The 17,011-nt window shown below is 36.0% G+C and overlaps 1 protein-coding gene and 1 long non-coding RNA gene across 10 annotated transcripts in view; one reads left to right on the top strand and one right to left on the bottom strand.

Annotated features, from left to right (window-relative positions):
• Window positions 1-17,011, bottom strand: part of LOC134537885 (zinc finger protein 883-like) — a 200,509-nt gene that overhangs the window by 147,237 nt on the left and 36,261 nt on the right. The gene's annotated exons all lie outside the window — the stretch shown is intronic.
• Window positions 6,644-11,675, top strand: LOC134537884 (uncharacterized). The gene is made up of 2 exons (XR_010076060.1): window positions 6,644-8,524; window positions 10,770-11,675. It is a non-coding gene; the product is annotated as an uncharacterized LOC134537884 (long non-coding RNA).

Raw genomic sequence — 17,011 nt, forward strand, 5'->3', positions numbered from 1 at the left:
TTGTAAAGCTGGTATAACAATCAGTGTCCCTGACTTCTAAGTATATGGCACTTGTTTAAATACAATCTTCAACACAGATTTTTTTTAATAATAAGTGTGTAAAACTCTACCACTAAACAATTGTGTCTAATATAACAAACATAATAAAAAATCCTGCTTTTGCTTTGATCAAAACAGTTGCCAGGCATCTGCTCAAAGAGAGGGTGTGCTTCCAGACTGTACGCCTACTGTTGAGGCAGGAGACTCGTCACCAAAGACTGTAAAGACTAAGTCTTACCTGAATTGACAACAGGTTCGAAGCGATCTGCAGATTTTTAACAATAACAGAAAAAAAAGAAAAAAAGAGAGAGAAAAATAATCCCGGCATTAATTAAGTCTTCTGTGTATGACTATCTTAAGGATTTCCCATCAATTGAGTTCCTCCAATCACACATGGTTTTGCATCCGCAGTTGTTACTGCAGGTGAAAACATGACGACGGGAAAAATGCAGTAGTAATTAACAGTTCACCCTAAGACAAGCATTTTATCTGCCACCCCCTTTTTAGGCATGGTGTGTAGTCTTTCAATTGAGCTGTAAGCAATAGAATTTATAAATGGTTTAAGCAATGCAGTTTATAAGAACTGTGCCTAGTTTTTCAACTAAGTTTATCTAACTTTCTGGACAATCAGATATTTCCAGATGGCTTCCAAAAATCCATCGGTTTATCCTAGAACTCTGAAATAAAAAAAATTCACCTCTCATTCAGGGTTTTCCCATTTTTCAGTTAGGTGGCCACCCTGAACACGTCCTTTAACACTATGATAAACATTATCATATTTTATACATTAACCCCAGGCCTGTGAAAATATCAGTTTTTTTTAGATCGAAGCTAATACAAATACCAAATTACCTATCATCTACTACAAATATTGAATTAGAATAGTGAGAATGAGAATTAGAAAAAACATCAAGCATAGAACTGGCAAAGTGATGCCACAGCCTACCACACGCAGGGAGGAGGCAGAAGCATCACCTTCCCGACCAATCATAACACAGCTCTCACAAAACAACCAATCACAACACATTTAACTACAGAAAAACTTCCAGAAGTCCATGCATGTTTTACTGTTCCTCTCTCGTTAGTCAAATGTTAAATAATGTGGGAAATGCATGAGTTCAACTTTACCATGATAAGAATACATACAGAAAGCACCAAAAATTAGGTATTGAAAAAAAAATCAGGAAATAATGGGCACCGTCAAGTTGCTTACCTGATTCCAATCATTTCTTCCACTCAAACAATACCAAATGTACTAGAATTATTATGAAAGATTCTTAATGGCTCCAAACTTAAATATATAGACATTAAAACAAAATTGAAAGTAAATAACATACAGAAAAAATGCACACATACAAAATAACTTATTAAGAAAAATGAGAACCCAAAAAATATTGTTAAAAAGGTGTTTGGAATAAAAATTCCTAACAAAAATTCCTAACACAAATATTAATAAAACTTAAATTAAAATTATAAAAACTATTTCACTATAAGCTTGAAACTATATAATCAGCTAATCCCTCTGAATTAATAAAACATCATTACAATTTCTAAAAAACTTCCTTTAAAGGCTGGTGAAAGCTGGGTCTGTTACAGTGCACATAGACATCTTTTGATTGCTGTTCACACCATCTGGCAGCTTGCTGCAGACATGAGATGCTGCTACGTGAGTCATGTGGCATATGCAATGTAAGAACCATAGTTTCTTGTAGTTGTTTCACTTTGGCCAGCATGGAATGGAATTTACCAACCATCACTTTTGCTCCATCAAATGACATACTTAGACAATTTTTCCAAGGAGTATCATCCTCTTCAGAACTCACCAAACCAAAGAAATTTTTTCCAGTTGCAGCACCACTCAAAGCCATCACTTTGTACAGATGAGTTTCAACAATCTTGGATGGAAATAACCTTGCTAACACTACTACCTGCCTATTGACTGCATTCACCAATCATTAGTGTGAAAATTTTGTTTTTAAACCAGATGAAACATAATCTGCAACTGACATACCCAAAAATTGATAATTATCTGGCTAGTTTTAGCACAAAATCAGTGAAAGTTTCTTGTAATTTCACTATCTCGAATCATTTGCTGGACAATAGAAAAGTTTAGTGAAATTATCACAGAGGTTCACAGGTAAATTGTTTTCACAAAGGAAGTTCACCCCTAACAGTTCTGCATCAATCATTTTCTTTGGTTTTGAGACAAAACTTGTCAAAGAACAACTCTGATCAGAAGACTGTTGGTTTTTTGCATGAACTTGTGTATTTTTTGCTGCTGAAAATCCTTCCCTTTAAGGGTGCGGTTGAACAAAATTTTCAATTTGGCACCATTTATAGCCGTAATTTCTGGCGTTAAAATATGGTTACTGGAAAAGGTATTCATGTATATAGATTAATAAAGGTTATTTTAAAAAGTATAATAGGAGTTTCAATGGTTAATATTTTTTTCAATGTGAAAAAATTGCCATAATTTATAATGCAACATATGTGCTGTAATACATGAGAATTTCAAAGAAAACTTATAAAATAACAAATGAAACTATAAAAAAAAATTATATTATAAGAATAATCACTTTTTCGTACGGAATTAGCTCCTAAACTTTGAATGGAATAGTATATTAAAGTTTTAAAATAATTTATTTCTCTGTTGTAGCATTTAATCAACATTTGAAAACTACATTTTTTGATCGAAAAACACATTTTAAACACATTATACTTAACATCGTTGAAAGAGAAAATTCCGTAGATTTTGAATTGATACTTGCGGTTTACGTAGCCCGTATAGATTTTGAATGGCATGTGAAATACTTGTGCACCGCGCGCGGCAGCGTTCCGGTGTACTTCGAAACACGCCGAAAGAATGCGCCACGAGTAGCAAACAGCGATTGCCGTTCTCAGTGTTGCCAAGTCCAATTTTGTGTCTTCGCAGAGAGAGAAGAACGGTTTTTTTGAGATCTGTTGCTGTATTGCTTTGCAGTAAATGTGATATTTAGCACAATTTTAATTCTGCAGTTATTATTATAAAATATATATTTAAATAACGTATTTTGAATATAGTTACCTTGTGAGGGAGACTAAACAAGCTTTGCAAATTTAGTCTCTGATTTAATTAATAATGTAAAAATTAGTTCATTTTCACGAGAATGGGCAAAGAGAAAAGCTCTTATGACCGGTTGAAGAAATCAAAGAAAGCTGTCGCAAGAGAATTGTACTTTCGGAATAAGAAAATTGAAAAATCAAATGACGAAAACACTCAAGATGTTGAGCAATCGACGCTTGCATCACTGTTATACACAGTTTTGTTAGTTGTGCTTATTGTTACGCTAACATAGAATTAGGTAACATAGTGTTTGTTTTATGTTTTTCACGTAAGTCAATTGCAGTTGCTCAAAATATTCCAAGTGTTTATTGTTTTCGCGATCAACACATTTTCTAAAAAAAAAATTAAAAAATTAAAAAAATACAAGTGAAGGATATAATTGAGACCTTCGTTTCTTGTTTGTAAATTTTATTTAATCCAGAATTCTAACTTCAACATACTAATAATAGTTGCAGAACTGTATAAATGTGAACACTTGAATGGCAGCGGCCAGTGTGGGCTAGACGCCGGCCTGCGGTGCACGAGGACCCGGGCTCGGATCCCGGCTCGGGCAGAGCTGTTGTGGTGTTTGTTCTTCACGCCATACTGCGGAAGGCAATAGCGAAACCATCGCAGAAACATGTCACGTAGAGAACCTTGGAGGGCAGTGGTTATCTCCCCGACACCTCTCGGGTCGATACCTGCCTTTGTGGCGGATCACGCTTTCATTAAGTAATAGTATGGTAATATCATTTACCGAAGGGAGAGGGGTCAAGGCCATAACAGGGAGTTAGTTTTAACTGGTGCAAAGTATTCAAATAATTCCTAACTGAACACTTTGAAAAAAAAATATATGTACTGTCCTACCATACACAAATTTATGTAAACATTTTGCAAACTGATGTATCCTTTGACTACAAAAGCTTATTTTACTTATTTTTTGCTTATTTGAGCACCTAAAAGTTGCAAAATACGAAGAAACTGTGATAAGTTACTGATTGTTTAAAAAATTATGAGTGCAATATTATATTGTTACGGCCGCGACGAGCTGCAGTTGTGCGTGTTGCTGTGTCGTTTCGGCCCGCCTGTTTTATTCCCCTCGCCAAAGTCATTTTCTCGTGCGACATCCTACACTTTGGCAGTGCGCACTATCTTATGTCTGCCTCGCGTGATATCTCACCCTTTGTTATACATAAGTATGATATATACATAATTCTATATTGTTTGGTTTGAATTTTATGAAACACTTCCGTGCTTCATCACATGTAGCAACAACAGTCAATCTTTTTATAATTGAGTGTGTGTGTGTATATATATACACACATAGTAATTTATTGATTGGAAGTCGGAAGGGACCAGCAGCTATATTTAAGATGTGTGATGAATGGGGCAAACATGGAATACTTGAACGAAAGGGAGAAAAAAAATTGTGGTCCTTGCGAAAACCAGCCGACCAACAACTTTGTTAGGACAATTGAAAAAAAAATTGTTTACCCGTAAACGGGCCTTAGCTATCAAATTCTTTATTATTTCTAATAAATATATTTAATTTGATAAGACTCGAAAGTACTTAGACTCGTTCTGGTGTATTTATATGATAAGAACAAAAGAACGAATCATTTAGTTGAATTTGTGGGCACCAACAACTTCTACGAAGTTGTAATAAGGAATAATCATTACAATTACTTCTATTTTAATTAATTTGTAATACACACCATTAATTAAAATATCTTTTTTATTATTGTCTGGACTATTCAGGGGTAGAGTTGGGTATATCGTGGAAAAATTCGTAAAACCTTGGATTAGCTTGTATACAACTATTTTGTGAATTTTAACTCAAGTTGTCTCTAACTTTAGCAATCTGGTAGGGTAAAAGATTTAGTAAGGGATTTCAAGTGATATTAATTATTCCCGATTGTCAGTTTTGCAAGCTAGTAAATGTGGTGACATTCATTCATCATTATATAACCGACCTGTTATTATAGTTCCGTGGTAACGAACTATGCGTTACTAGGTTTGCCTTCTTTCAGCCAGGACCTCAGCAATGAATCTTCGGCATCTTCATCCTTGGCACGCCCATTCGCTGTCTTGTACCTTCGTCCTGGGAACGCCTAGTATTAACGAGTAGTCTTCGTCCTGGGAACGCCTTTCGTTGTTTCAAACTTCGTCCTAGAAACGCCTCTAGATGACCATCTTCGTCCTGGGAACGCCGATAGTTGATCGTCTTCGTCCTGGAAACGCCTATCGTTGATCATCTTCGTCCTGGAAACGCGTATCGTTGATCATCTTCGTCCTGGGAACGCCTCTCGATGATCGTCTTCGTCCTGGGAACGCCTCGCGTTGATCGTCTTCGTCTTCGTACAGTTGAAAATTAGAAATACTTCTTTCTTCGTCCTGAAAACGCCTTAATCTGATTTCAGTCTTCGTAGTTTATACTCGTAGTCTTCTTCCTGGTATCGACTTGTAGTACTCAAATCTTCTTAAAATTAATAATTCTTTATTTCTCTAACTCTCTTCAAATCATTAATATTATTACTATTTATTATCATTTCTTATAATTCTTCAAAATATTTCACCAATTATAAGTTCAATTTCTGCAGTCATAAAAATATCATGTCTTTCCCATTCGAAGTTCCTATATCAATTCCCTTTCGTTTTCTCTATTCCTTCCAAACAAAACTTTTATTAGCTAGCAATAATTTTTGTTAAATCTTTTCCATTAATACCAGATTGTTTTACAAATATTCGTCATATAATATTACATATGAACTGTGAAAAACAACTATTCTTATTCGTTAAACAAATATCATTACTTGAGCAAGGAAGTATTACATTCAAAGATATAAATACAAATTACTGATTTTATGGTTCATAGAGAAATAAAATGTGTAGTGAAGTGAAATTATAAATATGCTACATTAATTTTGTTCATCCATCTTGTTATGTGAAATTAACAAGTTCAACCTTTATAGAATGCCCCTCCGAAGAATGTCTACATTGTGTATGGTGACACTATACACTGGAGGTATTCTTCCAATAACAATAGTACACTATGGACAAAATTACACTTGAACACATATCATCGTTACATATTTGCAAGAGTTACATACAATTCACACTCAAATAATAAAACAACAAAACAATTCTCCATTTAATAATTACATGTTTTCTATTTTAAACATAGTTAAACAATTGTATCATAATTTTGTTTTGTTTTCGTACTTAGTAACTTCATTAACCTTTCACGTTATACAAATATGATGCATTCATATCATTAGTGTGTGTTTAAATAAGACAAACTTTCAAATAAACGAATACTTTGCCCCTCCAAATTTTAATTAATGGTATGTTTTCTTTCAATAAGGTTGAGAATTTAATTCTCTATCATATTAGGGTCTTTATAAATTCTTAATTGGATTATATTGTAATGACCTATGATTTTCCCTGTGTCAATATCTGCTAATTCATAACAATTTTCTCTTATAACCTTAGTTATACGATAAGGACCTTCATATTGTCGCGGGTTGAAATTTTGCAGGGTTGTTGAAATCAAATTTAGGGACTTTACTGACGGGACTCTGGGCTGGCTGCTCTGTTCACTCGTCAGCGCAAGTGGCGTGACCATGTAATTGGGGCACGGGGCCGGCGCGGCGCGCTGCGGGCTTGCAGAATTTTGTTTGTTTGTTTGGCCGCGCGCTGGCGCAGCCACGGGCCGCAGTTACTGGGGCGCGCTGTCGTAACAAGCCGCGCGGTGTGGCCTGCACATCGGGGTAGAGGGGGGGTAGTCTTCCCAGATGTTCTAGTTAGTTGTTTAGTAAATTTGACTTCAATAACGAGCTTTTGTTATGCTAGGCGCGGCAGGGCGCGCGAATTTAAGCGCAAGTGATTGGTGACTCGGGGCTCACTCAGGCGGAGGCTATGCGTCTCACCTGTGGTCACGAGTTGTTAGTTCGTTCGTGATGTAGGAATTCAAGCTTTCGGGCGGAGGCTATGGCCCTCGTCAGGGGTCACGCGTCATAGTTTTTAAAATGTAATGTTCGTTCGGGATTTCAAGGGCAGGAGAGGCCCCTACGTTATTTTTTTAAAGTAATCGATCAAGAAAGGCTTTTCGGAAAATGTGAGTATGGACTTATCTTTGTTTTAATTTTAAGTATTAATTATGATTTGAGGTATTCGGAAGGACTAGGGAAGTGTTTAGTGAAGTTCTCTCATTCTCTCTCTTGTAAGGTCGTTCAATCGTTAAGGAAGTAAAGAGATTATTGTTTTAAATTGTAATCCCGCTATTTAAATGTTCTTTAAAATGATGTTGAGTATTTGACTTTAAGAATAAAATAATTTTAATTAAGTATTATGTTATTTTGCAAAATCTCCTTAGTTCAGCTCTCACCAGACATCCTGTACGGGATGACGAACCTATGATCCTAGGTACAGTAAAGTATTTTATGAAGTTAAGACTAGTTGATGCCAAGCGAGTTGTTTCTATGTAAAGAGCTACGATTCTCTCCCCCCTCTGAAAGTGGATCGTGACAGAAATGGCGGTGGCACCGGCTAGGTGTTCGTGATAGAAATGGTAGAGTTCGCCGGATAGGTTCTATTTCTGGAGAGAGAGAGAGGTAGATTTTTATGTTTATTATTAAGTTAGTTTCAGCTTCTGATAGCAGGTTATTAAGAGTTTACTTGAGGAGAGGATTACGGAATTTAATCTAAGTGGAGGAAGTCTTTGAGATTTTTTTTTTGACGTAACAGATGTTTATTTGAGTATACTTGTAAGGATAAAGTTTATAGTGATAAGTTGTTTTAAGTCGTTGAGTTTATCAGGGATTTTTACGTGAGGAGAATACGTTATAATTTAAATGATTAATAGAGATAATGCAAGTGGTTTAATTTAATTGAAGTTCATTTTAAGATTGTAGGTTAAGAGAATTATAATTTAAAATAAAGTTTTTTGTCGTAAATAGGAATTATTTTCAAGAGAAGTTTGTTTTGCTGTCGTGCGCGTAGGAGACGAGACGTACGAATTAAATCAGTCGAGGGAAGGATAAACGTTAGAAAGGAATTAAAAAGAAAACGAGAGTTTATGTAAAAGAGAGTTATAGAATTTATAGTGATGTTTTGTTTTAATTAGAAAAATGTTGAGAGTTGTTTCAGAACGACACGTCAGTGGACGTGGCAGAATGAACACGTGACGGGGAGGTGCTGAGACCTAGCGGAGAACGGAGGAACCGCAAGCGAGGGTTGGCGCACCTGATGGAATTCGGTGACGTCACGGGCTCATAAGGAGACGTGGACAGGCCGTGACCTTGTTTTGATCAGCTGTACGGTAACTTAGCGATAAGAAAATAGACTATTGGTTAAATAAATTTAAATTTAAGTGTGTTTTAGGAGAAGAGGAACTTTCAGTATGTAAGTAATTTAATTTAAGAAGTGTATGATGTATAGGCTAGAAGTGTTTCGTTGTAAGTTGTTTATGTTTTTGTTAGTTAAATTCTACCTCGGTTTTAAAAATATTTTTTTTGGGATTTGTAAACATTATTAAGGAGGTACACTATAAAATCGATAAGCATTGAGAAAACTGGGAAGGCTAGATTTTGTGTGTAGAGGGAATTTACTCCAAGGGAACAGAGAGACAAAATTAATGTTTTCATTAGGGCGAGGGACCCTAAGGTGAGGCGTTGTGTCCCTGGGAAGAAAGGGAATTGTAGCGCAGACCATAGGAGATGGGCTGGCTACGTGAATTAAGGGTTAGGAGAATCCTGAGAGTTGTGAGTAGTTTGGGGCAGGAGTTCCCCATGGTAGTACCGAAGTGGCTATCCTGTATGGGATAGGGTACCATTTCAATGAAGTTTGTTGGTGGGGTTAGAGCCCCCTGTGTAGTGGGCCTATAGCAGATAGGCACTACAGTGAAATTTTTGGTTATTTTGTGAGGTAAATTCCCTGGAGGTTAAGTAAGATTGGATTCAGTTAGGAAGGAGGGAAATGAGAAACATTGCTGTAGAGAGTTAGTGTACTTGCCTAATGTGAAATTGAATTTTACTAAATTAATTTAGGAGAAAGTTTTGTTCGGTAAATAAATAATAATGGAAGATAGCTAGATAATTAATTAATTTTTTTTGAGTAAGGTGTTTTAAGTAATGAAATAAAATAAGGTGAAGTAATTTGAATAATTGGGGAGGAGTTTCTTTAAGAGTGTAGATAATTGTTTTTGAATTTATTGAGATATTCAGCCAGTGAAGTTTGAGTGTGAGAGATACAGTGAGATTTCAAGGAAATTGGTTGTTTATTAATTAGGACGAATGAGATTTTATGATTTAGAGTCAGTAAGCATAGTTAAATTTACGACATAATATTTGTTGACAGTTTACAGTTATTAAGGAGAAAACAGAGTAATCTATTTATTTTTATTTTAAGGGTTTGAAGATAAGATTATGAATTTTTTTTTTGAAAGTTTCTTGGGCATGTTTGAATAATTTGTATTTGGATTTTAAGAAATTACAGAGAAAATTTAATTGATTTACATTAGTTTGGAAGTATGGAGGTTTAGTGTTCGATTAGCCCTAACTTGATGGTCGGATCCCAAAAGAATGCCGTAAAACCGATAGCCAATTGAGAGGAATGCGGTAGGCGCTTGTGTAGAGAGGGGTTGTGGGAAAACTCCTTGGGACTGATGGCAGATCAGGGGCCCTAAATAGTGTGTGATGCTGTAAAACCAGTGCAGGGAAAGCCTGGTATGCTTAAATTTTTGGGCACAGGTTATGTAAACCTGGGGTTCCATGGGATTTAGTCATGTTAGCTGCTGTGAGACATTAAGATTTCCAGGCTCCATAGTAAATTCAATGTAAATTTTTGTTTTCTTAAAATAATAAATTTGTTTTTAATTTATTTGAGATATTTGATTTGGAACAGTGAATACAGACCCCGAGGAATAAGAGTTGTCATGCTGTGAGAGGAGAAGGTGGTAGGCCTAAAAGGGTACAGGCACCAAAGAGGTTATGTGCATTGCATAATTTAAATATAAGGAAACTTGAGAATTTGAAATTTTGTTGTTGGGTTGGACACCCATAAGAAGAGTATAGGCAGAATTTTTATTGTTATGAGATGTCTAATTTAATTGAAAAGAAGAAAGTTTAAAGATGCAAGGTAACATTATTATTGTAATAATTGAAAGAGATTAAGAGGTAGAGAGAAATAGGCAGTTTTTGTTTGTAAGTACTAAAGTTTACATATAGAAATTTAGTAACTAAGAATGAATAATAAGTTAAGTCTAGTGTAAAAGTTTTTTTTAAGTTTGTTAAGTTAAGAGTCACAAGTAAATTTTTTTTTAGAGAGAATGTCTTTGATAGGAAGTATTAGAAACTTATGGGAATTTTAGGGTAACATAAATAATGTAGGTAATGAATAATAAATAGATGGTAGGTCTTAAGTTAGGATTAACATTTGAAGCAGAATTTAATTAAGAAGAAGGAAAATAAATAGGCCTAATGAAAAGAACAAAAAAGGATTTTATGGTAAAGCATTTTTTTTAAGTAATAAACAATGAATAATAATGTTGTTTCAGGGTAATGTGTACTAATAATACAATTTTTTTTTTAGGACCAAAGAACAGGAATTATGTAATTTAAATTAACATGTATTTTTGAAACTGTTACAGATTCCTTAAGATGAGCTGAGCAGCAGTCCAGTTTACAAGATGACAAGAGTTCGAGAGACAAGATACAAGATCACTGAAACAAGAGCCAAGACTGAAGATACAAGAGAAGAGAAAGCTGGCAGCCATGGACTTACAAGTGGAGATTAATAAGGTCATGTAAAGTTTTATTTTTTTATGGAAGACAGTAACTGGAGTTTTTTTGTTATAAACATTATTTACAGAACTTTTTAGGTTATAGTAATGTAATGGAACTAGTGAGTTGTGGTAGCTGTCAAAAAGAACTAATACCTTAAGTTTAATTTTTAAAGTTAATTTTCTTAATTTACAGAGGGATTAGTAGTTTTTTTTAAACCTTATTTAGGTTGGAATTTAAATACAATAGCTTATTATAAATGTGTACGAACAGTTCAAGTTCACAGTACTGATAGGTAGGTCAGATGATCTTATTGATTTTGATGATTTGTTGTTTTGAGTTGATTTTTAAGTGTTGTGAATTAGACAATGAAATAGTTCTGAAAACTTAAATTATTTCAAGCTAAGAAATAGTAAAGTTAATTGTAACTCAAAGGACACCAGAATTTAATTTTTTTTTGAATTAGTAATGTTTGAAAATTTTATACTTTACAAGAAAGGTTATAAACAAACAGATCGGATGGAACAAGGATGCAGTAAATCACAATTTCATTTAGAATTATTGATTTGCTTTTGAGGTTATGAAGGAAAAGTAGCTATAATTTAAAAATTTGAATAAAAATGTTTTTTTTTATTTGTTTGAAATAGAAAGTTTAAAAGTTAATTAGTCATGATCTAGGTGGGTGATGGGGTGGGAATTGGCCACTCTTTTTCCCTATAACCTCCCTAACATGGCCTTCTATTACAACTAACAGAAATAAAGAAGAAGAAAAATGAAGAATTATTAGTTAGAATGTTTCTTTCATGAAGATACCTGATGAACTTTTACTGTTTGGAAGAATAGAAGCAAGGTTAGTCAGATATTTTTACTCAGAAGAAGAAGAAGTTTTATGACTCGACAAGCCAGAGATTGGTGTTTCCCCTCTGCGCTTCTATTGACTACGTTGTTTACTCTCATGGGATAGCTGGTTCGGCACCATGGAGAGAGATTGGTGGGCATTGTGGTTGCCCCCAGAAGAAAAGAAGAGTAGAAGAGGTTATGGGTGGGTCATGTGAACTGACCTTCAACCCAGTTACTTCGTGGGGACTATTTGCTGTATAGAGAAGATCAAGACTCAAGAGTTAGGGAAAATCATTGGAGGTCATGTTTCCCTTCCTTAAGTTTTTCCTATCAAATTATTTGCCTGATTAGATTATGCTAAGGGTGGGATACTTTATGTTAGCAGTTGAATTAATTAATTTTATTTTTTTGTGTGTTTGCATCCTTGCCCATCGATTGCAGTTTAGTAGTTAGTTTTGTATTTGTCAGGCGTGATGGTAATGCCTGTTGATGATGTTTCAGAATTGTAATCTGTTCGTGATGAGGATGGCACAACTCCGAAGCAGATGTGGGGAGAAGTTGTGAGCTGCCCTGGAAGCCAGTCCAGTAGCTGTTGGAGTTGAGTGGTGTTTGCTGATGGCCAGCCCAGGGAGCTACTCTTCTCGACAACACTGACTTCGAGGAGTTGCACCAACCTTCACGAGATAAGAGTTTAATTAATTGAAACACTGTAAGGACACTTAATTTTTTTTGAAGAACGAAAGAAGTATGGTAATAAACGGAAACTGAAAAAAAAATAATAATAATTATCAAGAATTTGCACATTGTTTAACGAATACTGAGAAACTAAGAACAGTAATTTAATTTGTAAAGAGAGCTTCACTAACAGAACAATTTTTTTAGAATTGAGAACTCGAGCCTCTGAAGGTTCCTGTGAGAACAAACCAGATAAAAGTTTTACATTTAATTTTATGAATACTTGTTGTTTTAAAATAAATCTTATGCAGAATCTAGATGTATGTTCAGACAGCAAGGAACTAAGAAAATTATTATTTTTGTGAAATGAGGAATTTATAGTTATGGTTTAATGGAAAAAGACAATTTGTAATTTTGAGGTAGCTCGATGGGGCTCGAGCTCTGTGAGGGGAGGGTTATGTCGCGGGTTGAAATTTTGCAGGGTTGTTGAAATCAAATTTAGGGACTTTACTGACGGGACTCTGGGCTGGCTGCTCTGTTCACTCGTCAGCGCAAGTGGCGTGACCATGTAATTGGGGCACGGGGCCGGCGCGGCGCGCTGCGGGCTTGCAGAATTTTGTTTGTTTGTTTGGCCGCGCGCTGGCGCAGCCACGGGCCGCAGTTACTGGGGCGCGCTGTCGTAACAAGCCGCGCGGTGTGGCCTGCACATCGGGGTAGAGGGGGGGTAGTCTTCCCAGATGTTCTAGTTAGTTGTTTAGTAAATTTGACTTCAATAACGAGCTTTTGTTATGCTAGGCGCGGCAGGGCGCGCGAATTTAAGCGCAAGTGATTGGTGACTCGGGGCTCACTCAGGCGGAGGCTATGCGTCTCACCTGTGGTCACGAGTTGTTAGTTCGTTCGTGATGTAGGAATTCAAGCTTTCGGGCGGAGGCTATGGCCCTCGTCAGGGGTCACGCGTCATAGTTTTTAAAATGTAATGTTCGTTCGGGATTTCAAGGGCAGGAGAGGCCCCTACGTTATTTTTTTAAAGTAATCGATCAAGAAAGGCTTTTCGGAAAATGTGAGTATGGACTTATCTTTGTTTTAATTTTAAGTATTAATTATGATTTGAGGTATTCGGAAGGACTAGGGAAGTGTTTAGTGAAGTTCTCTCATTCTCTCTCTTGTAAGGTCGTTCAATCGTTAAGGAAGTAAAGAGATTATTGTTTTAAATTGTAATCCCGCTATTTAAATGTTCTTTAAAATGATGTTGAGTATTTGACTTTAAGAATAAAATAATTTTAATTAAGTATTATGTTATTTTGCAAAATCTCCTTAGTTCAGCTCTCACCAGACATCCTGTACGGGATGACGAACCTATGATCCTAGGTACAGTAAAGTATTTTATGAAGTTAAGACTAGTTGATGCCAAGCGAGTTGTTTCTATGTAAAGAGCTACGATTCTCTCCCCCCTCTGAAAGTGGATCGTGACAGAAATGGCGGTGGCACCGGCTAGGTGCACGTGACAATATAATAAGAAAAGTTTCTTTGTAACTAATTCCCAAAATTGACTACTGTAATTAGTTCTTTTTAGTACTAAATCGCCGCAAGATAAATTAATTTTATTTGCAGGTTTCAGTCTTCTTCTGCGCGCATCGGCGGCAGCTATTAAACGAGATTTTACCAAGTCTTGAATTTCTTTCAATATTCCTTCCAGATCTTTTTACTCGTTACTAGTTGGTACTGCAGTAGGTTTAGACAATATTACTTCAGGAATTAGAGTAGATCTCTGTCCAGTAAGTATTTCATGTGGTGTTAAACCTGAGGAACTATGCACTGTATGGTTGATCACGCATTCAATGAAAGGAATTTTATTCCTCCAACCAATATGTGATTCATGGCAAAACGACCTCAGCATGTTTCCTAATGTTCTCATTACGCGCTCTACTGGGTTTCCTTGAGGATGTCTTATAGAAGATGTGGTAGGGATGATATTTAATTTCCTCAATCCTTCCTGCCAAATTTTTCCTGTAAATTGTGTTCCTCGATCTGACAAAACGGCTCTCGGTTGTCCGATTTCATTAATGAATTGTTTGACCTTTGAATATACAATTTTACCGGTGGCGTGAACGATTGGGTATAACTTCGTATATTTTGAAAATATATCCATCATGACAAAAATGTATGTTACTTTGGCTGCCGAGCTCGGTAGTGGTCCAAACAAATCTACGGACACTAATTTCAATGGTGCTTCGGGAATGATAGATTGTAATTCGCCTACCATTGTCTTTTGTGAACACTTGGTTCTCTGACATAGATCACAGGAAGATGTGACCTTGGCGACAGTTTTCTGCAAGTTTGGCTAAAATATTTGTCTACTCAGTGACTCGGTTAATTTCTTTGATCCGATGTGTCCCCAAATTTCATGAGTTTCTCGAATTAATGGTAATATGACTTGCTTAGGTATAACGGGTTTCCATTCGTCTTCAAATTTCTTTTTGTTGTGATTTTTATAAAATAGAATACCGTCCTCCGAAATACAATATTTCAAATGTATTTTGTGCGTTATTTCAGTATCTCGTAGCTTACTTGTTAATCGTTTACAAAAATCATCTTCAACTTGTAATGTTGCTAAATTTCTGACAATGTTTATGAGAAATTTATTTTGTTTAAATTTATCCGCTAGCATATTCGCTACTATATATTCCTTTGTGCGATTCTCGTGTGACGGTACATCGGAAGATAAATCTGGTATTCTGCTAAGGTAATCAGCAACCAAATTTTCCTTACCCTTAATATGTTGGATGTATATGTCGAATTCTTGCATGAGTAAACTCCATCGAGTTAATCGACTGCCAAAAATTTTTCCAGTTTTCAAACATGTCAGTGCTTGGTGATCGGTTAATAATTTAATTCGTTCGCCTAAGAGTAAATCTCGAAATTTTTGTAAAGACCAAATGATGGCTAAAGTCTCCTTTTCGGTGACAGTGTAGTTCCTTTCAGCGCTGTTTAACGTTCTACTGGCCATAGCTACCGTCTTTTCTACTCCGGTTTCGTCCAATTGTGCTAATTTAGTACCCAAAGCATAATCAGAAGCGTCTGTATATAATAAAAATTCTCTTCCTTGTACCGGATGGTAGATAACCTTTTCTTTAAGAAAAATGGATTTCAAATCTTCGAATGCTGTCTGTTCGGTTGTTTTCCATTTCCAAGCTCTATCCTTCTTCAACAAGCTAAATAGTGGTAACGCCACCTGTGCGATTCGGTTATCATAGTTTCGATAGAATCCGATAACTCCTAGGAACGTTCTTAGTTGATTTACATTTTTCGGAACAGGAAAATTTGTTATGGCGTGTAACTTATCTGACGATGTTTTAATACCAACTGGAGTAAGTATATGACCTAAGAATGGTAACTCCTGTCTACAAAACACGGACTTAGAAAGTTTAACAGTCATGCCTGCTTCCTCCAAGCGAGACAAAACTAGGTGGATGTGTTCCAGGTGTTCTTCAAAACTGGTAGATGTAATCAGTATATCGTCTACGTAGGCTCTTGCGAAGCTTTTACATGCTGGGCCTAATGTTTCATCTAAACATCGTGTGAATTCTGCAACAGCATTACAAAGTCCGAATGGCATCACTTGAAAAACATATTGGTAGTCATGGGCGTAGATCCCGGGGGGGCCAGGGGGGCCCGGGCCCCCCCTGGAATTAATGGGCCCCCCCTTGGGGGGGCCCACTTCGTGATTTTAAAGGTAATGGTGTACACAACATATATATCAGATTATTATTTACAACGACGACAGACACTTTGACATGCTTTACATTCATACCTTCGAGTTCCGTAGTTATTTTCCCTTACCCCTTCTGCGAAAGCCATGGTATGGAGTTTTCCAGTGAGAACTTTGAAACCCTTAATTCCTAGAAACCGTTCATTCCAAAGGGCGAAGCTAGGGTAAGGTTCCGTTAGCATTTCCTCCCCATTGTTACCCACACTACCTTGTGCTCTGAATCGACAGTATTACAGGTTTCAGGTAGTCTGTTTTTAAAGTGGTTTTGCACTCGTGTGCGCCAGTCTTCTGCTTTCTTGGCAAACATAAACATGGATAAGTTCGTGACGCGGAAGACACAGAAAACAGAATCTCACCTGGTAAGCTTGATTGTTTTATAAGTAGTGACTATTATTTAGGTAATATATTTTATTTAAGTGATTATGTAATATTTTTTCCAGTAAATAAACAACTTAATACTTTAACAGTAATTATAGCAGAATTTAGTTTATTTACGAACTGAAACTTATATACCATTTTCTGGAATTTTTTAGCTCATCTTCATTCTGTAAGGCTAGCTGCTCTGTACGTTACATGTAAATATACAGGGAATAATTTTTTTCCTCGTCAATATGGAATTTAAAATCACTCCCCTTTTATTATCAATCGATAATTTTCGCAATTCATGGCCGATAATCACTTTATAACATTTGTTATTTGATAACTGCAACACTGCACGAGTAAACAGAAGTAAGAGTGAGAAAGAAGTATTTAAACGTTACACATCCGTATTTAAGTTAATAAGGAAGCAAACGCGTCTCTTTAATAACTAATCAAGCGGCATAT

This window comes from Bacillus rossius, chromosome 12 (genome assembly GCF_032445375.1).
Source record: "Bacillus rossius redtenbacheri isolate Brsri chromosome 12, Brsri_v3, whole genome shotgun sequence".
Taxonomy (NCBI): domain Eukaryota; kingdom Metazoa; phylum Arthropoda; class Insecta; order Phasmatodea; family Bacillidae; genus Bacillus; species Bacillus rossius.